General features: G+C 43.0%; 1 pseudogene; it reads right to left on the reverse strand.

The window, feature by feature from the left end:
• Positions 1–360: 360 nt before the first annotated feature.
• On the reverse strand, positions 361–25,721 carry LOC112314501 (calreticulin-like; annotated as a pseudogene).

The raw sequence follows: 25,721 nt of genomic DNA on the forward strand, positions 1-25,721 counted from the left end.
GAGCAGTTTCTGCATCTGTAGAAGGAAGATAATAATGGTGTCCTGTACAATGGCAGCTATGAGGGCTAAATGAGCAGAAGCTCCTCAAATTTAGGTTGCTTTGCAATCTGTAAAGAGCTACAGGAATGCATATGATAAAGACGTTGTGAGCAGGTGGTACAGAAAAGATAAAAGTAAAACCAGCAAAACCTGCAAACAAGTAATAATTAAACGTTAGGGCACACAACAGCAAAGAAGCGAAAGAACTTTCATCGAGTATCTTTATGTTAAGAAATCTGATTTTGTTTTTAAGTGTTTGATACATCTTCAAGAAGAAAACATCATAAACCACAAGTACAGCCATCAGAACTGCATGGTAAATACTGAGAAATACAGATATGTAAACAAAATTCCCGGCTATACCAGATAAATTGAAAGCGGGGATCGGTTTTATACAGGAGCTTATTTACCAACAATTAATCTCATAAACACCATGACAATGACAGTAGTCATAGCTACTATTTGTTGACTGTACATTTATATCAAGCACTTTACACACATATCTCATTTAATCCCTACAACAGCCTTATGAAACAGGAATCATCACACCTTTTCCATCAACAAGGAAATAAAAGCAAGAGGCTTTCCCAAGGGCATACACAGCAAAGGACGTGAAGTACAAACCCAAAGTTTACTCAAAAAGGGCAAGTAATTTTGCTCCCCAGATTTCGCCAACCTTGCGAACATTTCTTCTTCTAAGCAACGTCATGTGCCTCTGAATGTAAGCATTTGACCCAGTTACAGTTCATCCTTCCGGTCAACATAAACTTTTTTCTTTCTACCCAGAAATGCTCTTTCAGCATCAACTTCCTTCATCTGCCTGTCATTTCCTAGTTCCTCAGAAAAATCCTCTTCATTTCCCTCTTCTTCAATTTCCCAGAGGTCATCCTCCCTCTCCTCCTCCTTTCCCCTTTTCTTCTTGGCTTCTTCTTCCTGTGTTCTTTTTTCCATCTCTTCAAACAGCTCTCTCCATTGCTCCTCTACATCCTGTTTAGAATGTGCAATTTCAAAATAATTTACAGATGCTATAAACAAAGCTAACCCACTTTAGAAATGTCTAGCATCTTCCCACACTCTTAATGATTTCTGGGACAATGTTTATTTACATACAAATTTTCAAATTTGTACAAATTATTCATACAAATTATGTGTGGAGTGAAGTGTGTATGTCATTTGTTCATAAATAAAATTGGTTCAGATTCAACAAACATTTACTGAATGCCTACTGCTTTGCTAAACTTGGTGTGGGACAAACAGCAATGTGTGAGGTGTTACTAGTCTCACTTTCTAGAAGGAATATGAGGTCCAGACTGATTAAATAATTTGCCCAAGCTGTATAGCTTGTGAGTGGCAGAACTAGAATTAGAAACCAGCTTTTCTGGCTCTTAGTCTGGCCCTCTTTCTGTTACATCACAGTAACACAAGGAACTCTTTGAATTTGCTTTTCAGCTGTGACCAGTAAAACCTTGCATTAAGTCAGAAATGGGACCCCTTCTGAGTTCTCTGATGTGTTCATCCAGGCCCAAGAATTTGATCCCTAGGACCTTCTTCATAGATGTTCCTATTCAGAGGGGCCTTAAAGAAAGGACACACAGTAGAAACTCCTTCAGGTCTCTAATCCTCACCTAGAGCATCTGGGACAAGAGGTCTTTTACCCCGTCTTGGAGGACAAAGCTAGACTGAGAACCATGAAGGCTGGGGCCAGTTACAATCCTTCTGGGGGCAAGTGCTTGACATCTTGTTGTGTTCCCCACATTATTAGGGGGAAAAGATCTCTCTTTCATTTTCTTCTGCCTGGAAAGCACTCATCACCAGTAATGTCTCTATTTCTTTACTTCCCTCTCACTGCTCTATTCACGTATCTGTTTCCACCCTCCAGTGTTTGCCAAAACTGCTCTAACCAACTCCACCAACTCCTCAACTCCACCTGGACCTACAACAATCCACTGAACCTATCTCCTCTTCATTACACCTCCACCAACTCATGTCCTCACTTTTCTCCTTTCCTTATTTTTGTGTGATCAATCTTTTGCAGACATCCTCCATTCCTTGCCCTTCCCTCCCTTGATTGGGAAAACCCTCAACTCTGGTTAAATCCAATCCCCATTCCTGCACCGAAGCAGAGAAAGTAGCTAGAGAAAACAATAAAACCGAGATGATTGTTCTCATTTTAAACTCATTATGACTAAACTGAAGTGAGAGCCCTTAAGTCCTAGTCGGTGAGCCCACTATTTTTCTGTGGTTGCCTCACTCTCCAGCTTAGATAACTATTTCTCACCTGCTTCTTCTCCTCAAACTTTCAACACATCTTTCCCAATCTCATGCTAAGTTGTTGGCCTTACTTCCTACTTCATAATCATTAGAAATTTTCCATTTACTCTGCGGCAGCCATGGAGATATGCCACTTGGATTGTTCTTGAAGAAGAACTTGTCGGTCAGTTGTGAGGAATGCAGTGAGTTGATAGCTTGCAGCTGCAGCACCTGGGGATCCATTGAAGCATTTGAACCCAGGACATGCTGTTCCAAAGCAGCCCCCTGCCAGTGGCTGAGTGTGGCCATCTGGCCATTTCCAAAATGGAACTCCCCCACACTCAGTCTTCCCACTGGAGCCCTGCTGAGCTGGCGAGACTTTCTCAGAGCTGCACTGCACTTGGCAGCAATTCCTACACAGTCCTCCATCTTTCACAGATGTTAGACTCTTCTGCCTATTCCTGTACTCTCTACCCTTCTTCTTGCCCAGGCATTATCCCCAATAAATCTACATTTCTAGCTCCATCTTGATGTCTGCTTCCAGAGACTCCAACGGACACATGCTCCTACCACCACAGCTACCACCTGCTTGTATCTATTCTCATGTAGTCATCCTTTACACCTGTGATAGCGAATGAAATGTCTGCACTCCTGTGGAAAGCTAACCTATCTTCTTGGGCAACAAATCTCAACCACTCTCACATTCTCAAGAACATTGCTCCAGAAATTCTTCTCTTTCTTTCCTATATTATTTCACTCTTTATTGGAGCATTCCCATTAGCATACGAGTAGGCAGGAAGCTCTCTATATAAAAAAATTTGACCAACATACATTTCCCTTTACGTACCACCCCCTTCTCTCTACCTTTTTTACAGCAAACGATCTCAAAAGACTGGTCTATACCTCCCATTTCTTGTTCTTCCATTCTTCCTTGAACCCATTTTTGCTATAATCCCATATTTCTTACCTAGTCATTCCTGTGAGTTTTGCTTTCAGAGTGAATCTAGAACTTGAGCACTTCCCTTTACCTCGACCACTACCACCTGCTTCTGCTGTGTTCCACTATGGTCTTTTTTTTATTCCCATAGTCTTTTGCAACACTGCAGCCAGTGTAATATCTTAAACTGTGAGCATATCACTCCTCTATTAAACATGGCTCCATGGGCATTTTACTCAGGCATATGGTCCCAACTACTCTTGTTCTCTCTCACTCAGTTCTAGTCACACTGGCCTTACTGCCTCTTGAATAAGCAAGTTATGCTCCTACTTCAGGAACTTTGCATTTGCTGTTCTCACTACCTAGAAGGCTTTTCTTCTCCAGATATCTGCATGGCTTGCTCCTTACTTCCTCCAAGTCTCTTAAATCTCACTTACTCATTGAAGTCTGCCTTGACCACCTCTATTAAAAGAACGAAGTCTTCATGATCACAGTCCACTCTATTATTGCTTTATTGTTCTGCATCATTTACCTCACCATCTCACTAATATATATTTACTTCTTCGTATGTTTCTTGTTGGTCTCCCTTAACTGAAGGTAAGCCCCCTGAAGGCAGAAACTTCTGTTTTATTTCACTGATACATCCCCAGTAATTATAACAGTGCTGTGAACAAGCACTCAACAAGTATTTGTCAAGGGAATGTATGGCTTAATAATAATAGGTACCCATGTTGAGCACTTACTATATGAGAGGAACTTATAAGATAGTTGTTACCATCATTCCCAATTTAAAGATGAGGAAACCAAAGACCAGAGAGGTTAAATAACCTTTCCAATATCATACAGCTAATAAGTGATAAGGCCTAGATTTGACCCTAAGCAAATCTAGCTCTAAAATTCATTCTCTTAACCAATATGTAATATTGCCTCAACAAAACAATATCAAATGATAGCCCAAAGTAAAAGCAAAACAAAACCAGACTAAAAAGTACACAAAAGTCTAATAATTTTTTCCCATGGTGAGTACTTCAATGCTTCTTTCTAAGTGTTAAGTATCAAAGTTCTCTAAAAGTTTTGTGTGTGTATGCCTGTGCTTTCCTGGCACCCTAAGCATGAGCTTAGGCTGCCTGTTGGGTAATCCAGCGCTGGTCAAAACCTGTTTGGATGGACCTTCCTGCAGAACCAGGAAGTCAGGATGGAGGGTGTCACCATCATGGAGCCATTGTCCCAAATATCACTCCACCCATAAAATAGTCCCAGGAGGGCAGGAACCTGGTAGACACCACGAGCACCTCCCTTCTTCCTCCAAGTCATCCATCAGACATGGGTTCAGTGGCTCCCTTCCAACTCACCACACTGAGCAGGGACAGTGACGCAGAAGGAGAGTGAGTTCAAAAGCAACAAGGTAAAAGCTGTGTGTGACCTCGGACAGTTTACATATACTCTCTGAATCTCAGTGCCTACATGTGAAAAATGGGAATAATATCTGTCTTGCTGGGTTGTTTTAAGGGCTAAGTGGGATAACTTTTGGAAAGTGCTCACAGAGTTAAGTACAAAGCTGTGGCTGTCCAATGAATGTGAGTTCCTTTCCCCACCTCACGGCCATGTGGTCAGCAAATAAGACAATGACTGTGAGGCTGATTTTTCAAATGCAAAGCACGTTGTACCAATGAGGAGTCAGACACCTGGAATTCAGGGCGGGGAAATGTCTTACTTTTCTTATTCCCCAGGTCTTATTTCCAACCTCTTCAGCAACTTTTTCATCGTTCGTAAGAAGGAAATTGTCAAAGATGCTGCCTGACTTCACCTGTTGAAATGAAAGCAATGGGATTATTAGAACCAGGTCATAGGGTTTAAAAAATCACCTGGGGCCTTGCTAAATGTAGATTCCCAGGCCACGGGAGCTTTTACTCAATAGTTAAGGTGGATGAGGAAGTACAACAGTGATTAATAATACAGAGGGTTCAGGATGCTGTACCACCTTGGCTGATCCACTCTAGAAGGAAGTTAACTTACTGTTTCCTGAGGGTCTGTGCTCCTCAAGCTTCTGACCTCTTTTTAGAGGGTTGGGAAGAACTTTTCAACACTCTACTGGGCCCCAAATTGCAACCCAGAGGCTCTTGTCTCAGCTCAGATTGGTAGTGCTGACTGCTGATGCCACTGACAAATGCCCTTTTTTAAGGTTCTCTCCTAATGTAATCAGAAAAACTAAAAGAACACAAGGAACAGAAAAGGAGTGCTAGCAGAATTTAGATTCTCTACCATATTTCTCTATTTTCATAAAATAACATATTTAGTATTTACAATTAAAGGAAAAGATGCATTCATATATGTGGTATATAATCATTTCAGTCTGATTTAAGGATATAAAGGAACAGAATCAAAAGAGCACAACGTCACGGAGTCATACAGACTAGCTCAACCACATACCAGCTGTGTGATTTTGGGCAAGTCACTCAACTCCTCTGAGCCTATTTTTGTCATAAGAAAAGTATTGAAAATAATCACCCTGTAACAGTATTGTCATGTAAGTTAGAAATAATAAATGTAAAGCATAGTGTCTGACAATAATAGTCAATAAATGGTAATAGTTACTATCATGTACTTTCAGTATCTGGGTGTTTCAGAAGGAGCAAGTGGGGCGTCATTCTGTGTGTGCGTGTTTTGTATTAGCAGTATGTCAAGCAAATCAGCAAGTGAATTGTATGGGAGCAGTTGTGTGGCCAAGAGATAGTTTGCAGCATGAGTTATCGTATGTCCCTCCTCCAGGATTTGAAAAGATGTTTTTGTTTTGTTTTTAAATAAGAAAGACTTTATTTGGCTTACATCATCCTACCAACCCTGCCTCGAACATAAAAATAAATAACAAAATAGCCATTTTGAATACAAATTCTTATTTTGCTCTGAGCCATTTTAAAGAAGGGTTCAATAATTCTTTGTGTAACTTCAAGATTTTTTGTAAATCTTTCTGATTTTTTTCTCTTTTGAGCTTATTTGTTGCCTCTTCGCCTTTCCGTGCTCTTATAAGAAATGCTCCTAATTGCCCCTGCTCTCTGCAGTGCCCCCTTAGCTCCGTGCCTGTTACACGAAACTCATGGCTCTGCCCCCAACTAAGAATCAGGACCTGAGGGTCCGTCCTGAAACTTCCTAAAACTTATAGAGGAGGGACCTTGGTGTTCTCACATCCTCTCTGTGCCTCCATGTTTTCATCCGGAAAATGGAAGAAAATACAGCTTCCTTGCTTTCTTATACAGTTCTCAGAAAAGGACATGTGGGAAAGAGCTTTTTTAGACTGTAAAACCTAAACTGTTCATTCACTGAAAGTTATCTGGTGTCCTGTGCTACCCCGCTAGGACCATAAAATGAAAAGTGTATAGGTCTGGGTGCTTATCACCTCTGGGATCTTGGCAAATCAAGTCCCCTTTTCGAACTCTCCCAGCCTCACAGGGCTTGACACAGACCATATGACGTAAGGGATGTCAACATGCTTTGCACTGTGGCTAGGCTATGCTCACTGCATTATGGAGCCCCAAAGGTAAGAGAAAGAATTTTCTTTGTTTGTTGCCATCTCCTCCCAGTCTCTGTCTTGATGAAAGAATGCAATTACTTCTGAGCAAAAGGAAGGAAGGAAGGAAGGAAGGAAGGAAGGAAGGAAGGAAGGAAGGAAGGAAGGAAGGAAGGAAGGAAGGAAGGTCAAAACAGAGCAGGAAGGGTCAGGGACTAGGCCAGAAAGTTAACCAGATTAATAGGCTAAGACAGACCATGTGGGCAACTGTGCTTACAGAGCATCTGAAGGCTGGAAACCTGGGTTGGGACAGGGCAGCTAAGGGAATTCCTGCCCATTTCCACACTGAGAGTCACTAGGCTTTTCCAACAAGGTATCGAGATCCTGTGGTAAACTGGATGTGCCTGGTTGGCTGAGTGTGTGGGGTTGGGTAGGACCTGTGAGTGCCAGATCCAATTAGAACTCAGACGAAAAAGATGCTTGCAAGGGTGATGACCCCATTGTGCAGAACTATGTCATCAGAGAAAAAAATGGTAAAGAGATAATGCTGGAGTTTCAGAAATGCGGTCTCTCAGGCTTCAACCCAGACTTGCTGGGTCAGAATTTACATTTTAATAAAATCTCTGAGTGAATGGTATGTACTTTGAGAAACATTCCTTCTGCATGATGTAAATTCTCAAATAGGAAGGTATGCCTGCTTAGAGAGATCGATAGAACTCAGAGCAATTAGCACCAAATGATTTTAAACTTTTGTAGATAAATAAAGAAACAGTTTAAAATGTGTACCTTGATGATTTCAGTGAAAAAGAAAACCCCAGTGCATCGTAAGGAAACAATCAGATTAGGCATATTAACATGACCACATATTTTTACAAGATGTAGAAAGTCCCTATTATTTAAGAAGAGATAACTGAAAAGAGATAACAATGGAAACTTGTGCAAACTCTATCCACATTCTTCAGATAACAAAAGAGATGATTTAATGATAAAGGAAGAGAATAGAAAGAGCACAAGTCATGGAGTCATACAGACCAGCTCAACCACATACTAGCTGTGTGACTTTGGGCAAGTGACTCAACATCTCTGAGCCTATGTTGTCATAAGAAAAGTATTGGAAATAATCACCCTGTAGCAGTATTGTCATGTAAGTTAGAAATAATATATGTAAAGTACAGTGTTTTCCTTCCTTCCTTTCTCCCTTTCCTTCCTTCTCTCATGAACCTTCCTGTGCATGTGGCAATTTATGTACACCGTCTCCTTGCACTCCCATGCTGGTCTCACTGAGCCAGGAAACTAAGAAAGTAGAAATAAATAAGGTAGAAGTGGATAAACCAAGAAAGCTTCAAATAGGAGGTGTCTGTCTAAGACACCCTCGGTGACCCTGAACTGTAGAAAGCACTGGTCAGGGACGGAGACTTCCCTGGCCACAGAACCATCCAGGACACACCCAAGGACAAGTGGCTGCAGTTTCTAGAGAACATGCTCTTGGGAATGTCACTTGGCATTGCTGAGTCTCAATTCTCTCAAATGTAAAATGGAATAACAATAAGGAACAGCAATACTTACTTTACAGAATTGTGAGAATTAAAGGATGTAATAGAGGTCAAGCACTGACCCCAGGCCAGTATTTAACAAAAGTGAGTTCCCTGCCTCTCCAAGGCAATTCTAAGACTAGGTAGATTGCAGTTTCTAAGAGGCCTCCTGAGCTAAGGCCTTCATGCTGGGGCCTGTGTTTGAGGTGTTCTCTTTTCTCCTGAGTTAGGGAAGAATCCTCCGCGTCTTCAATAACAGATCTCAGGAAAGAGAGGGATAGAGAGAACTCTAGAAATCTTGAGCATATGAGCCTTCCCCTTTCCCTTCCAATCAGAGCTAGGAAAGAGCAATGGCAAAGAGAGGGAGGCTAGGTCAGGATTTGTCATCATGGCTGGGACAATCTCCCCCAATATCTGTCTGTGGATCTTTAATATTTCAAAGTTTTATGACATCTCTGGTTCTATTCTACCTCCAGACACACCCCCAAGAATCATATGGGATCAGCAGAGCAGTGTAAAGTATTGGACCCCTGAAACTGGCCTTGGAAAGGCCTGCATTCAGATCCCAGCTTTTCTGCTTACCAAATATGTCTTCGGGCAAGTGACTGAACTTTTCTGAAATTCAGTTTTCAAATTTAGAAAATAAGAGATCTCATAGTGAGAATTAAATGGCATTTGCAAATTCTCTAATATAATACTTGGTACATGATAGAGACTCAATGCATTTTAACTATTATAATTATTAGGATGAATATACCATACTTTTTGGACTATAAGACACACTTTCCCCCAAATTTGGGGGGAAATGGGGGTGCATCTTATAGTCCGAATGTAGCTTACCTGGCTCTCTGGGGTGGGGGGCTGAGGTGGAATGGGGATTTTTTTCCTATTTTCCTCTTCTAAAACCTAGGTGCGTCTTATGGTCCGGTGACTCTTATAGTCCAAAAAATACGGTAATTAACCCCATCTTAAAGATAAGTGGTTTGAGGCTTAGAAAAATCAAGAACTCATTCAAGGCTTATGATTTCCAGACTGGAGCTCTTTCCACTTTATGGAAACTTTAGAGGGACTGTTGATCAGTGAGTTTGAGCCCAGAGAGCTTTACCTGCCAAAGGTCCAGGCCAAGAACACTGATGTTATAATAGTGACAAATGGTAGGTCAGGCTTATATTCAGGGTTGTCCATTTCTGGATGAATTCACTCCCCCTGGTAACGGATTGTCAATGATTCGAGATTTCCATTGTCCCTAAGCAAAGAAACAAGAACGAACATGGCATTAGTGATTTTTTTTTGTCCTTCTCAGGCAATCAAAAAGACCAATTAATTTATAAGGACAATTGTGTATTAGAAACAAGGATTCAGAGCAGGATTCCTGGAACTTCCTTCCCTTTCTTCGAGCTAATGCGCAAGACTTTTCCAAGTTACCCTGTCTATCCAGAGGGAACCAACAAGGTGGCAGAGGCCCACTCTGAGCCCAGGCCCACTTCTCTGCGTAAGTTTGTCCATGAAGTTAAGAAAACGCAGCTTCACAGGGAATACCATCTAAGGACTCCGGCACTTGGGGCCAGTCTCTTCCTGGTGTGCAGCACAGGAAACTGTGGCCAGAAAAAATCACGCTGCTTCCGTCAGTTTTACCTCTGGACCACTTGATAGGTGATTCCTTTAGTTCCTCCTCACTTCTGTCTGACATGAGTTCAGGAGTTAGAACTTAAAAATAAGCACCCTCATGCCCCAACACCTTAGGCTCACGCATGTGCTGTGCTTTTCCTTTCTGGGCCATTTCTGAGACTTCTGATTTCTGACCCCAGGCCATTTCCTTTTTTGACCGTGTTCCTTTGGCAGCTTTTTGCCACCCTGGACGACAGCCTAGGGCTGCCTGAACCTCTGCCTCCCAGTGTTGACCTTCAGCAGCCAACCCTCTCCCAAGTAGGCCCAGCCTTGAGCTGGGGCGGTGGGGGGCACAACCACAGGATCAGAGTTTCTGTTTTATAAGTCAAAATTTCCATCTCTTCTGTTTTATTTCTCATACCTATTGGAGAGAGAGACCCCTCTCACCTTATACTGCAGGTTTGGTATCAAAGGTCCTCCCCACTCTCCATCCATCACCTCATTCCAGGCATCTGGCTTCTTGGCGTCTGGGACTGGAATGTACTCAAAGTCCTCCTGAAACCAGAAAAGACCCTGGAGTTCAGGCTACCTGTCACTACTGAACCCATTAAGCAGAGACAGGGATTGAATCTTTATGGCGCTTTACTCAGATGGTCGGCGATCTGAGAAGATGGTGGGTTCATACCCTAACAGACCATCTTAAATTCCATTTTAAAATGGCTCTTTTAATAAGCAGAACAAAGGGTAGGTAAGGGGTTTGGAATTCATGGAAAAGTTAATTGGATTAAAAAAACCCAACTTCAGCACTCTCACCCTGAGCAGTGGTCTTAAGCTGTGCCCCAGGCAGTGGTCTTTAGCTGTGTCTTGGGTGGTGGTCATCTCACCCTGGAGCACAATGGCTCAGGTACCATCTTGAGTTGCTTGTAGTCCTCCTGAGGAACAAAGGTGGAACTGCTTATGGTCTCCTGGAGTCAGGGTGGGTCACACCTTCAGTTCCTGGAACAAAGCTTTTACATGCATTGATTACTAAGCTTATTAGCCGTTACTTAAAATAAAATTTTGCAACTCTGAAGTCCCCTATCACTCCCAGTCCTAAAGTGAAATGTTTCTCCATGAGGACAGATGGGTAAGCTGGGATGAAACTGGGATTCAGAATATAGTCAGGCTGGACCTGTCCCCCACCCCTGCCACCCTCCTGTCCTCACCTCTATGAAATCCCAGTTCAGAATTCTGCAAACAAACCCAATACAGGAGAGAAAAGCCTTTAAGCAACTCCAGCCCTTTCTCAAGTTCACTATCACACTGACCTTGAGTGCTTTAAGCTCAGATAAGATGGGAATTTCCCTTGTTTCTGACCCTCCTTGTCCCCCAATCATGTGCCCTATTGTCAGAACAGGTCTTCTAGCCAGGGTCCCTCTTCCTGAAGGCCTCGCTCGGTGATCTATCTTGCACTGCAGCCTGCTCCCAGGCGTGTATCAGCCCTTCCTTGTACCCCAGGTCCCTTCTATTTCCCAAGACAGTCACAAAGAGCCTACCCCAACTTCCATATTTCTTCCACTGTGAAGCCTCCAAAGTTTTGTTCTACCTGGACGTTCTCCTTGGTGCTGACCATTTGCCCAGATTGACTGAAGGCTTCAACGCCCAGTCCAATAGATTCAGCAGCATTACAACTTGGAAAGTTCCCTGGTTGCTGGGCTCTCTCAATCCCTTGGTGATTCTTGAGACATAATAGTCAGCACCTATGCTGGAGGCTATTGTCTTGACAGAGCCCTGCCTATCTAACTATTGAATATTTTCCATCCTCTCCAGGTTCAGTCAACAGGGAGCATAGAGACCTGCAACATCTCTCCTCTCCCCTAGGCCTTCCGCCAACCCTGACAGCAGGTGCATGGTCCTCACCAGGACGTTAGTCTTTCTTTTTAAAGATTTTATTTATTTATTTGTTTATTTATTTTTAGAGAGAGGGGAGGGAGGGAGAAAGAGAGAGAAAGAAACATTGATGTGTCATCAACTGGTTGCTTCTTGTATGTCCCCAACTGACCCAGCTGGTAACCCAGGCATGTGCACTGACTGGGAATCAAACAAGCGACCTTTCGGTTTGTAGGCCAACACTCAATCCACTAAGTCACACCAGCCAGGACAGTAGGTTAGTCTTGATGCCCTGAGCCTGCTTTCTGGGCCTGGAAGAAACCTAGCCCTTAATTTTCCCATGGTGCTCAACCCCTAGTCACTTCACTTGGTCATCTGCCTTAATTACCTAGTCACAATTCCTTCCCCCTGAAATTGGAGCCCTTTGCTGAATCCCTGATATGTAGTTGGTCCACTGCCCGCCTCTCTGCAGGTCTCTCCTTAGGAACTGTATTTCAGCTTCAGGGCCCCATGCCACCCCTTGCTGAACCCTGAGCATGAGGCTACTTCTACTCTGCATGAGGCTGCTTCTGCTCTGACCTGTGAAGTAGCAATGCTGTAGGCGAGACCCTTCATGGCCTGGCTCCAGCAGACCATTACAACCTCATCTCCCACCACTCCCCACCTTGACCTTTATGCTCATGAAATACTAAACTGCTGGTTTCAGTTCTTCACAAAGTCCTGTTACTTTCCACGAACTGTTGAGCCTTTGCTCTTGCTATTCCCTGGGTGTGGAATATCTTCCCTGTAATCCAATTTCCCACTTCCTTCTTGTGAATTCACATTTGAAATTCAGTAAATTAACATTTAAATGCTGTATATTAAGGACTTCCTACATATCTGGCACTATACTATGTATATGAATAACTCATTTAATCTTCACAGAACCCTTTGCACACAAGTGTTATGATAACCCCTGCTTGTGAAATTGACTTTCACAGCAATGTGTTCCTTGCCCAAGGTCTAACTGTTAAAGTTGCAGTCTCACAATTAGTAAATAGTGGAGTTCAGATTCACACCTATATCTATTTGACCCCAGAGTCTGTTTTCAAATCCAAGCTTAACCCAGACACTCAGGCATTGCCTCCTCCTTCCCAGACCATCACCTGTACCCCAACTTAGGTTGTTAGAGCCTTTTTAGGGGCTCCCACAGGATTTGGCTTCCCTGACTCTCAGCACTAATTATGCAGTGTGAACTTCCTCTGTGTACTTACCTGCATTCCCTAATAGATTCTGAATCCCAGGAGCATTCTCAGTCATTGGATTGTCCTATTCCTATCCATATCCAGTACATCTTTCTAGTGGATGATTATGAATCAGTGATATACTCCACACATACAACCTATCAATACTTTTGGAGTCTTGGTTCTACTTGGTTTAAATCTTGGTTCTACTGTATGTGTGCTTGGGCAAGTCACTTCATTTTCTAAGTGTCACTTTCCTTACCCATAAAATAGGGAACATAGCACACTGTTCACAGAGGATACCAGAAGGTCAAATAGGTCTTTACCAAATGTGAGTTGCTTCCCTCTTCTCTCCATGCCTTGTTGGGTAACAATATTTACCCGGATACCTCCTTGAGAGAATGGTGCCTCCAGTCTCCACTCGATTGTTCCCATCCCCACATCTGAATCCCCACCTGCTTCCCAGTCAAATACCCTCTGACCTCAGGTTTCTTATCTTCAGGATCCTCTATTTGCAGAAGTTCATCCCATTTCCTTGGTTTCCGGGCATAGGGGTCTTTTATCTTCCTTGGAGGCAAGAAGTTCCAGTCTTCCTCCAGATCCCCAGCTGCTACTTGCTTGTTGTCAATTTTGTCCTCATAAGTCGCATTGGGACGGATGATCAGGGTGTATAGGTGAGTGTCTTTATTGATCTGGAAAGGGAATAGGGAGTATTTTAGTTCCATGTTGGACATCTTTAGATCTCAAGCATTAAATGCACCACCTAACATAGACCCTCAGTTCCTGAAAGGCACCCCCCACACATTCACAAACACAAACACGCTTCACCACACCCCTTATCCCATTTCTCTGGTTAACCCAGTAGAGACTCTGAGTAGCATTCTCCTGAGTACATACTCCTCTGGCTTCCCCTAGCTCCCATCCTTCTCTAAATCACGGCTCTGGTCATTCTCTCATCTTGTCTGCTTTTCTTTCTGTCTCACTAGACTGTGAGCTTCTCAGTGGTAGGGCCCATGTCTGATTTATCTGTCGTGCCTGCAGCTTCTAGGACAAGGCCTACCCTACCCTAGAGGAGGACCTCAGGGAGCCTCTGTGGAGAGAGTAGAGAAGAGGAAGAATGTACAACCCCCATACAGTCTTGTTGCGGAAGGCCGCGAGCCAGGGCACAAGATCTCCAATGACCCAGGCCCTGTGGGCTTCTCTAGACTTAGTTCCCTCCTCAGCCCCGCACTCGGCCTGCACCAAACTTTTTGCAGTGCCACTCTTTCTTAGGTCTTCGTGACCTTCCTCATGCGATTGCCTCTCCCAGGAAATCAACCATCCCTAAAATCATCACACTCCTTTACAAGACCAGCTCACGTCCTTCTTCCAAACTTCAGCACAGGGGAAATATCCTCTGGGACGCATTTCCTAATTCTCCAGATTGGCTTCCTATGTGTTTCCATGGACCCTGATCACACTAGGTTGTCACTCTCCTTTGCTTGACTCTTCACTTCACTGGACTGTGAGTTCTGTGAAGTTAGGGCCATGCCTCGCTCACTCCATTCCCAGCCCAAGGGGTTGGCATTCGGTGAATGCTTATTGAGTTATTGATGAAATCCAGCTACTATCCTCCAGCCAGCTTAGGTCTTTCTATCCTGACGTTACTAAGGTAAACCCACCCCTAAGAAATTTTTAAAAACTTTTTCAATTACAGTTGACATTCAATATTATTTTTTATTAGTTTCAGGTGTGCAGTATAGGGGTTAGACAATCATATAGTTTACAAAGTGCTCCCCCTGATGTTTCCAGTACCCACCTGGCACCACACATAGTTACTACAATATTATTGGCCATACTCCATATACTGTACTTCACATCATGGCTAGTTTACAACTATAAATCTGTACTTCCCAACCCTTCACCTTTTTCACACAGTCACCTCTGGCAACCTGGAGTCTGTTTTCTGTGTCTATGAGTCTGTTTCTATTCTGTTTGTTTGTATTGTTCTTTAGATTCCACATATAAGTGAAATCATCTGGCATTTGTGTTTCTCTGACTTATTTTACCTGGCATAATACTGCCTAGGTCCATCCATACTGCCTCCAATGGTAAGACTTCATTATTTCTCACCCCCATTTTTAAGCCTAGCATTTCCCACTTGCCTCTTCCTTTCCAAAATCTAGCAGTGGGACCTAGGCCATGCCAACCATTGTTCCAAGAAACAACCTTGTATGTCTTCCTAGACTTTTGGATCAAGTGCTCCTATGCGAACTTCTATAATTGACAGCACTTTTCTAGGTCTATTTTCTAATCTGTAAAATGGAGATAATAGTATTTCATTTATAGGGGTTTTGTAAGGTTTAAATAACGTATATTAAAATGCTCCTTCTTCCCCCAAGCTGAGAACCAGGCCACATACTCACCCTGCACTTGATGGTCTTGTTGTTCTCATGGTATTTCCCTTGGTAACGAAGGATGGCCTGTACTCTGTTGTTGCCAAAGCCACAGATGTCAGGGCCTGGAAATTAAATCCCAATGCATGATTTTACATCACTTTTAGGCAGTTTGCCTGGTCTGAGGCCAAAACAGACAGCCTGTGTATTAATCAGGGTTCCAATAGGAAATAGCATGCTCAAATTTAGGATTATTTGAGGAGAATTTAATAAAAGATCTATTTACAAAGGTGGGGGCAGGGCATGAGAAAACTTAAGGAATGGGTCTGTGCTCTGGGCTAGCAACAGTAGGGCTTCCTCGAAGCCTGAGCAGGTGAGGAGGAGTAGTTACCAGAGCCCGGAAGAAAAAGAGCCCTGTGGAGAGGGCAGCAGAAGAGAAACAGTTGAGGGACACATCTCTCTTCCCTCCCTCTGATCTACCAGGGTTCCCGCGGACCACACCCAGCTGGAAGCCCCTCCTGGGGCAGATATTTTAATTCCCACAAGTAGGCACTACTATCTCCGTGTTTAGCTGGGAAAATTGCGGCTCAGAAAAGTTAAGCACCTTGCCCAAATTCAAACAACTAATAAGAACCACTGTCGATGGAGGGATAGGGAGAAAAGGCTTACAACTGTAATTGAATAACAATAAAAATTAAAAAAAAGAATCATTGCCGAGATTAAAATTCAAGCTTACCTAGGAAGAGCCTGAGATTCTTTTTGCTTTGTGAAAACTTTAGAGAGAGATGTTGATCAGTGGCTCTCAGCCTACAGAGCTTAACTTGACAAAGGTCCAAGAATAGGTTTTAACCTAGTTTTTCAACCCCGCCTCTGATGTTATTGCTCTCTCTAACTTAAAGACTCACACACAGATGTGCTCTAGCCACACTAGTCAGTACTGTTCTTCAGCTTGCCTTTGAATTTCACGCTTCTGAGCCTTTTTGCACATCGTTTCCTTTGCCCTCATTACATTTCCTTCATCTCCTACTTATTAAAATCTAACTCATTCTTCAAAGAACAATTAATTCCTCCTCCCGGAAGCCCCAGATGAACTGAGTCATGCCATCTCTTGTGATCTCAAAGCAACTCAGCAACACCTTTTTTCAAAGTATGTCTTTCTTTTTGCCTTTTAAAAAATTACTCACATGCCTGTATCCCCACCAAAAAGACAGTGAAAGGGTGGAACAGAAAAATCACAGGCTTTAAAGCCAGACAGACCGGGTTCAAATCCTGGCTTCCCACTGACTCACCTTGGTCAAATCTCTTGCCTTCGTTTCATCATCTGTAAAATGGAAATGATAACAGCCCAAACTTGTTGGGTTGTTTAGCATTGAATACATAGCATTCACATGAAAAAAAAATCACATTTAAAAAATTATTTCTAATTTTTCTACTACAACTACCATGCACATACTTATAAATGCCTTGTGAGACCAGTGGATTTGGAAGAAAAGAGAGATGGGCAAAGCCACACATTTTAGATGCCAGAGTGCTCAATTGCTCTGAATATCAAAGAAATAGAAAGTTGAAAGAGAGAGAGAGAGAGAGAGAGAGGAAGGAAGGAAGGAAGGGAGGAGGGGAGGGAGGAAGGAAGGGAGGGAGGGAGTTGGGGGGAAAGGAGATGCAGGCAGAAAAAGAGCAAAGGGGCTGAAGAGAAGGATCTGGACAAGGCCTGGAAGAGATAGATCGGAAGCTCCATGAGCAAAGAAAGAAATGTTTAGAGAGAATTTTAAGAAAATGTTGCTGTATGACATGTAGTATAACCCTTCCCTCTGACCCTGTTCAAAAATGTTCAGTAAAATCAACATTCTTCATTTGTGCTTTGGGAGTTGGATTAGTTGTTGTTTGTTCGTATTTAATAGCAACCACATTAAGACTGGATTCAAGTTTGGAGCTCAGTCAGAGCTGGATTGCCTCAAGGAAGCCTAGAGACACATCGAGGTTACATATGCAACACTGGACATTTTCCAGATGCTTGATAAAGGTGATCCCTGACCTCCTGTGCTTTTCTCTCTCTGAGGGCAGGAACCTCCTTCAGAGCACAAAGGGTTGTAATAGTTACATTGGAAAGTGTCTACAGTTAATGACCCCTTTCTCCTTTTCTGAAAACTGGAGCCTTCTTTATATCCTGTGCCTCTCCACCTCTTTGGTCTATTTATATTAACATTTAAATTTAGAGTCGCTTTTTTTCCGGCCTTTGAAGAGTTCTCCAACATAGAGGGGTAGAGCTATCACATTAGAAATTTCCTGTTTCAGGTCATCTTGAGCCTTTTTGACATCTGCAGCTGCTCTCTTTAAGCCTCCCAGGCTGCCAGGGACTGCTAGCAGAGGGCTTACCAAACGTGATGTAATACTCAGATTCTGAATGCATGTCTTCCTGGTTCAGAGTGTTGGGAAACAGTTTCACATACCCGCCACCACAGTCAATGCCTTGCTCGTGTTTCACCGAAAACTGAACCACCAAGGTCTCGTTCTCGTTGCTGAACGGCTTCCACCTGGTTGAGAGGGCATACAATTTGGCATCTTCACTGGTCTGGAGACCTGGTGGCAGAGAGCACAGAATCCTGCAGCTTATATACACAAAGAGCAGCCAGAGAGACCCAGCACTTGGCCTCACCAATCTCTGGCACTTTTTTTATACACCTACTGTGTGCCAGGGGCTGTGCTGGATAGTTTGCACACATTATCTTTTTCAAGCCTCAGAGCAACCCTACAAACTGGGTATTATCTCCACTTTACAAATTAGGAGTCTGAGTCATGCGGAGGTGAAGTGACCTGCCTGGGGCCACATGGCTAACAACGAACTAAAATGGGATTTTAAGCCCTGTTTGATTTTTCTTTCTCCTATACCACACTGCCTCTGATCTTCAAGAGATAGTTGACTATGGTTTTGCAGCTTCGCAAAGCAAGGCCCTGTCTCTTCTGAGGCGCCCTGGGTGGCCAGAATCAGGCTCTGCCATGTGCAACTGCTGCGGTGGAAAGAGGCCCAGCACTGCCTCTTAGGACAAATAATAACCATTGCTCACATTTATTCAACACTTTCTCTTTTCATTCACATGCATTACTGTTCTTAATCCTCACGATAACCCCATGAGGTGGGCTCTACTAATATCTGCACTTAATCATGAAGTCACTGAGGCAATTTCTCTTGCCCAGGATCGCACAACCAGTCTATCCAATCCCAGAGCCCCCACACTAAGGCTTTACCTCTTCTTCCAGAGCATATCAGAGCTGTAAGGGATCTCAGGGCCTTTCTAGACTAACTACATTACTTTAAAGGCGAGGAAACCAAGCCCCAGAGAAGGGAAGTTACTTAGCCAAGATCATACAATCACAAATGACGGACATATAAGCCAAGTCACCTGATTTCCAGGCCAATGGTCTTTCCATTGTTCCCTGCTGTTGTCCATCTAACTGGTTATAACTCTGTGACTTTAACTCTCAGCCTCAGTTTCCTCAACAGCAAAATGTGGATAATTATTCCTACCTCATAGGTTTCCTGTGAAAGTAAATGGGCAAGATATGTGAGAAGTACTTTGTAACTGTCAACATAAAATGCAAGGGGCTATCGTTATTCATGCTTGGTGAGGGTCTTTCCTTCATGAAACTCTCTGTAATTCCCTGAATCACACTAGGCTGCAAGTAGGTTTATTTCAGACTCTTTGAATAAGTTTTAAGTTCCTGAAGAGCAGAGGCATCTTTACATTCCTAACATCTAAGACAAGGCCTTAGAAGAAATACCCAATAAATATGTGTTGAATTGCACAAAAGGACCACGCGTCCTGACTCAGATGTCTCTTGAGCGTTTATTGCACACCAGACCCTGGCTTAGCACTTTCGGGTCTAATATTGTGTTAGGAGCTGTCTGTGTTTCAAAGAGAACACTTACTTCCTCCAAAGACCTCTGATGAGGCTGAAGTAGCCAGAAGACTTCTCTGTAGGAGGGAGTGGGCACAAGGGAGAGACCACTGTAGGCAGACGACCAAGCTCTGAGTCTCCTCTCTATCAAACCTTGACATGTAGTCCAATGCAACCCCCACTCTCTCTGAGCTGCATTTGTTCCCAAGAGCCCTTCTAGAAAACCAGGGGGGACCTAATGAACCTGAACGGGATGAGATGTGAGAAGCAACCACCAAGAAATCAAACTGAGAGGGCATGGGCGGCTGTGCAGACTGCCTTCAGAATCACTTAAGCAGCAGACATCCCATGGGTTACTCAGGCTCCAATTCTCTCTCCTCTGGAAGCAATTTTCCAGAGTGGATTTAAATGAGATTTGAAATGCTCAAGCTAGTTCATAATTCTCCCTTTTAATAAACATGAAATTGAGATTCATAACAGTAGCCAGGAGAGAGAAGATGGGAAAGCACTCCAGGAGACAATCAAATAATTCTATTTATAGGACAAAAGCTTTCTCAGACAAAAAAATCCTTGCCTGCAGACCTTGCCCCAGGGCTCCTCCTCACCCCTTAATATCATTTGGCTCTTACAGCAGCCTGGTCCAATGAGCATGGCAGGTGATAATTATTATCTCCATTAAGGCTCAGAGAAGTGAAAAGACCTGTCGGAATGGCGCAGCTACTAAGTCATGGGAGTCTGCTCCACTCTCTGTTGTACCAAGCCGCCCTAGGGGAGGGCAACATTTGGAGGTTGTTAGTGTTTCAAGTGCAGTGTTATATTAAAAAAATCTAGGGTTGAGGAAAGCAGTACTGTCCAGCAGTAATGAACACAGTCCTGGAGTTAGACCTAGATTCAGATCTCAACTCCGATTCGTGCTAGCTGTGTATCTATCCTCAGGCAAATTACCCCACTTCTCTAAGACCTCTCTGCAAAGCTGAGAACATAATAGTAACCATCGCATGAAGTCGTTAGGAAGATTCATGCTTGGTTTTAAATACCTATGTCAATAAATGAACATTGTTATTTTCGTGGAGTTCATTCTCCATTTACTACTTTTTTTTTAATTGAAGAAAGAGAGATGACTTGGTAATCATGGATAAAAACAATTGTATAGAAGTCAGACTTTTCCCAGTCAGTTAGTACATTCCTGAATTCCAGTATTTACTTTTATCCTTTTCTTTGTCTCCATAAATTTTTCCTGCAGTGAGCTGAAATTTGCCATAATCTGGCCTATGTTAAGATTCCACCCATCTAGGGGTTAAGAAGAAAAAACGTAACATATAAAAATTGTGTGTGGGTGTGTGTGTGTGTTTAGAGACAACAAGATGCAGCTAAGGCTGAGCAAGACTTATGGGAACAGTAAGGGAATATCAAGGGATAACTTCAATATTCCTGAAACACCCCCCTCCGTCTGATGCCTAATTCCTGCCATTTGTGTACTGCCAGTGGTGTGGCTCAACTATTTGATAGCTGAGCCACTAATACATTAATGCTGCACCCTACCCTCCTCTATGAGAGTTAAGTCCTGAAAACCACTAGGGGTGTGTACAGTTGAAAGTCATGGGGCATTCTCATTAAAAGTAGATGGAAAAATATGGTTAGGGGGACTAAGCCCTTTTACATACTTATGTTTAGTAAAATAAAATAATAAAATCAGCTCACCAAGAGTTTAGCAACACCATTTTATACTTCTTGAATTAGTAATGAAAATATTGAGCAATCAAGGTCCATTTATCCTCGATTTTGCTTAAACTTTTTAGACTCTCCCTTGCAGTTTCAAGGAGATGCTGATAAACTTGTTTTGCTTTGGCAAAGACGGCATGTAGACAAAGAGGCATTCTTTTTGGGACCTGGCACTCCATCCAAACATTCAGAGTCTTTCTGATTTTATGCTTCAGAGTTGCTGACTCCAACTTCCTGGGCCCACCATGGTCCCGCAGTTACAGGGCAATTTGGCAGCTTGAGATCAAGAGGCCTTGGGGTAGCCCTTACTTCATCTCCTCCCTGCAGCTGAATAGCTATTTCTCAAATCCCACTACCCAATATCAAAGGCTATTACCTTAACTATACCTATGAAAACCCCACATCAATGCACATTTAATTAAACTACCCTGAGCTGGCTCTGTCATTTCGTCCTACTCAAGTCTGATGACTCAACTACCTTTCCTCATGAGGCCCAGGGGGTGGGCCTGCTTTCTCTGGTCTTCCCCTGTCTCTCCCAAGATCCATGTTGGACAAGTCAGGCAGTCTCAGTGACCACTTCACTCACCACTCCTGACGGCAGGGCCCCAGGAGGTTCTTCCTACCTGGAGTTGCTAAGGTTCGCATGAAGGGGATACCAATTCCCTGAACACAGTTGACCCAATGAAGGATAAGGATTGATGCCAAAGTCAAAAGAGTTGTTAATATGTGTTAGATTTTTGTGTGGCTCCCTAAAAATGTCACCTCATTTACTCCCAAGGACAGTGCTATGATAGGGGTTATTAGTTCCATTTTGCATCTAGGAAGTGGTGGGCCTAAGCTGTGAACCCAAATCTGTCTGATATCAAACACTGTCTTTCCTCTGGAGAAGAGGAAGACACAGGAATAAGTGCTATGAGGAACAAAATGTTGCACAGTCATAATAATAGCTACTGCTTAGCAGCCGTAGGTCAGGCATTGAGTTCCTGACATGCATTATCTCACTGCATTCTCGTAATAGCTCTGTAATGAATGTCTCATTTTTTTCTCCATTCAAAGATGAGGAAAGTGAAGCTCAGAAACTTGTCCCAGAGCCCAGTTTGTATCTAAGTGGGTAAGCCAGGTTCAGACCCAGACCCAGACCCAGGCCCAGGCAAGATCAAAATCTGTACTTTTAATTCCTATACTATCCATACATGGCTTCTCATAAGGCCATGCGTGTAGAAAAGCCCTTTATAACCTAAAGAGTGTGCAACAAATGTAAGTCATGGTGCTTCAATTTGTAATTGATAAAGTTATTGGTGTGTCATTTGAGTGACGTTTGTCTTCTTCATCCCGCCACGTGTTCTGGGATCCAGCACAGAGCCAATCACCAAAGTATTTGTCAAGTGACTGAATGGTTGCATGATCCTGCCTTTTGCCTGCACTGTAAGATTCTCAGGCTTACAAAGGGATTGATTCATTTATTGATCCATCTAACAAATGTTAATTGAGCTGAACAAGCATGAAGAAAAGGTAGTACAACGTTGGCCATTCACTTTACAGGAAAGATTAGAACAGAACTTAGAAATTCTTATAGCTAATTATTTTTCTGGTTGAACAGTATTGACACAAATCAAACCTGACACAATTTAAGGTGTCTCAAAATAAGGAGTTTTTCTTGTTAGGATAATGTCACAGGTCAATAAAGCCCCACTTTAATGGTTCATACTTCTCCTCTTAATATCATAACATCTTAACATCATGAAAGGCTCAAGCCAGAATGACCCTTAGTGCTCATTTGATCCAACCTCCTCATATAACAGATATGGAAACTGGAGCCCAGAGAAGGAAGTGACTTGCGCACAGACACATAGTTGTCAGTTGCAGAGCTAAGACTAGAACCCAGTTCTTCTGCATCCAGGCTCTGGGTTCATTATTCCTTCATTTAACAAACATTTCTTGAGCATTCACTTTGTGCCAGGCACCAGGCACAGAAACAAGAATCTAACAAAGTTCAGGGACTTATAAGCTTCAGGAAGCTCAGAGTCTGGTGGAAAACTCACGCGGGTAAACAATTACAATACAGGCAAGGGCAGCTGTAGGAGGAAGCACAGGGCAGTGCAATTCAGAGTCTCACCGACAGCCCCCTGCCCCGCCCCAGTCAGGTAGAGTTCAGAGAGGGCATTCCTGAAGAAGTAAGAATTAAAAAGGCAGAACAGGTGAGGAGTGGGTGTTTCAAACAGAACGACTTGAACATGCAAAGGCATGAAACCGCATGGTGTTTCAAGGGAAATGTAAGCAGTCCTACATGGTTTTACAGGGAAGAGCAGAGTACAGGGGACAGGGGCCAGCTCATGGAGAGCTCTTATTAATTGAGAGCAGGAGAGCAGTCTGCCAAACAAGGTTGGATGTTACTGTTTTCCTCTGCTAAATCTTTCCCTCAAATTGGCCAAATACTGTATGCCCCTGAAATCAGAGATCCATCCACCAAAAAGTAACTGGTATTTGGGAGCTGCCCTATTTAGCTCATAAATGTACATAATCACACCCAAGTCTGTAAAGATGCAGTAGGTTTACATTTGTATGTGAAACAGAGTTTATTCTTGTATTGTTATTTATTAACTACTGTATTATTTGCCATTCGAACAGCTGTAAATCTACTTTGCCCCACCCTGTAGAACCACGGAGCCCACATAACCAAGATTCCTCTGTCAAAAGAACTTACCTTCCAGTGTGTCTGGCTTGTAATATAGCTCAAATCAAAAGACTGGGCTAGGGACAGCCCTCTGCCACTAGCTTCAGTAGTATCTTTAATCTCTCCTCATCTATACAAAGGGGTTTCCTAACTTATAGAGTTTCTGGGAGAATTAAATGAAATCGCGTGCAACACAGTGTCAGGCACACTATAAGTGCTCAAGACTGCCTGAAGCTGAATCTGTAGATATGTATACAAAGATATATAACGTCAAAGGTAAAGGGAGAGAAATATTTTTAGCATTGAAGGTAAAAGCTGTGCCTTCCCCCTCAACCTAGTCCTGAGCCTGGAACAGGATAGGTCCTTCAGAAAATGCGTGTGTAGATGAAAACACGTTTGTTGCATTTATTTGACATCATCAGATTGTATACTACAAAAGAGAACTTGCCAGATAAACTAAAGCTTATCTCTTCAGGTGCCAATATTTTCTCTACCATTTTCAATGGAAAAAACGTGTTTTTTTTTTAATCCTTTCACCTTTTACACCCAGTCAATGGAAAATGTTTGTAGATATTATAAAAGCACTTGACCTCTTATATAGAGTATCCTAAACAAAAATTAAATTTCTTGAAGACTCAAGCTCTGTATCAGTCTGCAATGTACAGCAGAGTGTGGGTTTGCTTTGAAAGTTTTCTGTCTCCACTGCCCCTGATCTGCTGTGAGCACTCACGTCCCCCTGAGGTCCGTGTGCTTCTCTAGCCATCCAGCAACCTCTCGTGAGGCCAGGGGGCGGTTCCCCTGCTTCCTTATCTGCCCCCCAGCTTACCTGAACACGTACTGGTTTTTTGCTGCTTGTCAGTCTATCTGATGTCTGCCACATAGAACACAGTCACTCAAATATTTATTAGCCAGTTAAAAAGCATTGTGAGGTGATGCACAGCACTGGATAAGACTCTGAGCCTTCCTGCCTATTTCCGCGAGTGACTTGAGCCAATTACTTTTCTGAATCTGTGAATGAGAATTATTTTTACACTCTTTAAAGAAATAAACACTGTGCATTGTACATAACAGGTGCTCAATACATGTTTGTTGAATGATAGATTATCGTGAGAACCAAATTAATTAAGATGATAACATTAATTATTTTTGCTGCCACTGAGGGGGTACCTCTAGTGGGTGGGGGATGACCCTCCATTCATTTTGTAGGTCGTCACATCTAATCAACTGCACTCTAGCAGGCAGACATCCAAGTTTGCTTACAAAGTAGGCATTAATAAGAGCCACCGCACGAGAAGCGGAAGAGAATAGAAGCCATCTACTCAAATGTTTACAGAGCAGCCATATTGTGCTAGTGTGGGTGCTGCACGCCGGAGGACGAACAGGGCACAAAACACAGTTCCTTGAGCCCTCACGCCCTCAAGGAATTCAAGTCTGAGAGAGACTGGTGAATACAGTGTCTGCTTTTCTTATTTTATATTTCTTGTTTTGTATTTCTTAATTTTTTAAGTAAAATAATGTATTATAGAAAATGTAGAAAGCCCAAAGGAAGCAAATACACAATAAAAACATCCATAATCTACCTCCCAGAGATGACCATTGTCAACAGGTTCTTATATATCCCTCCAGCCTAATTTTTTCTTTTTTTCTGTATGTTAACGATGGCCCCTCTTGTCTCCACATCCCTGCAGCCTCTGGAGAGTTCCTTGCCATCAGTTTGTACTTGAGACGTGGAAAGGCCAGCTGGATCAGGCCTCTCTGGTGTGGGCATCTGTCCAGGGTGATTCTTCTCTAGGGCCAGCACGTCCAAGTATCCACGACCCACAGATGGTCCCAACTGCTATCAGTCTGAGGCCTGAACAGCAGGCTGTTTTTTCAGCCCTGCTGGGCTGTCCTCAGTCGGACTGAGCCAACTGTGCATAGAGGCCCTTTGTCTCAGAAGGTCTCTGTGGCCAAGTTTTCATGGTCAAGTCTGAGAGCTGACAGAATTAAAATTCACACACATACCTTGTGACTTCTGTATCATTCAGGCCCTTGCCTGAATTCCAGTTTCTTTCTGCCTGATTTTGTACGTTTACCATGGCCATTGCCAT

Source organism: Desmodus rotundus, chromosome 3 (genome assembly GCF_022682495.2).
Source record: "Desmodus rotundus isolate HL8 chromosome 3, HLdesRot8A.1, whole genome shotgun sequence".
Lineage (NCBI taxonomy): Eukaryota > Metazoa > Chordata > Mammalia > Chiroptera > Phyllostomidae > Desmodus > Desmodus rotundus.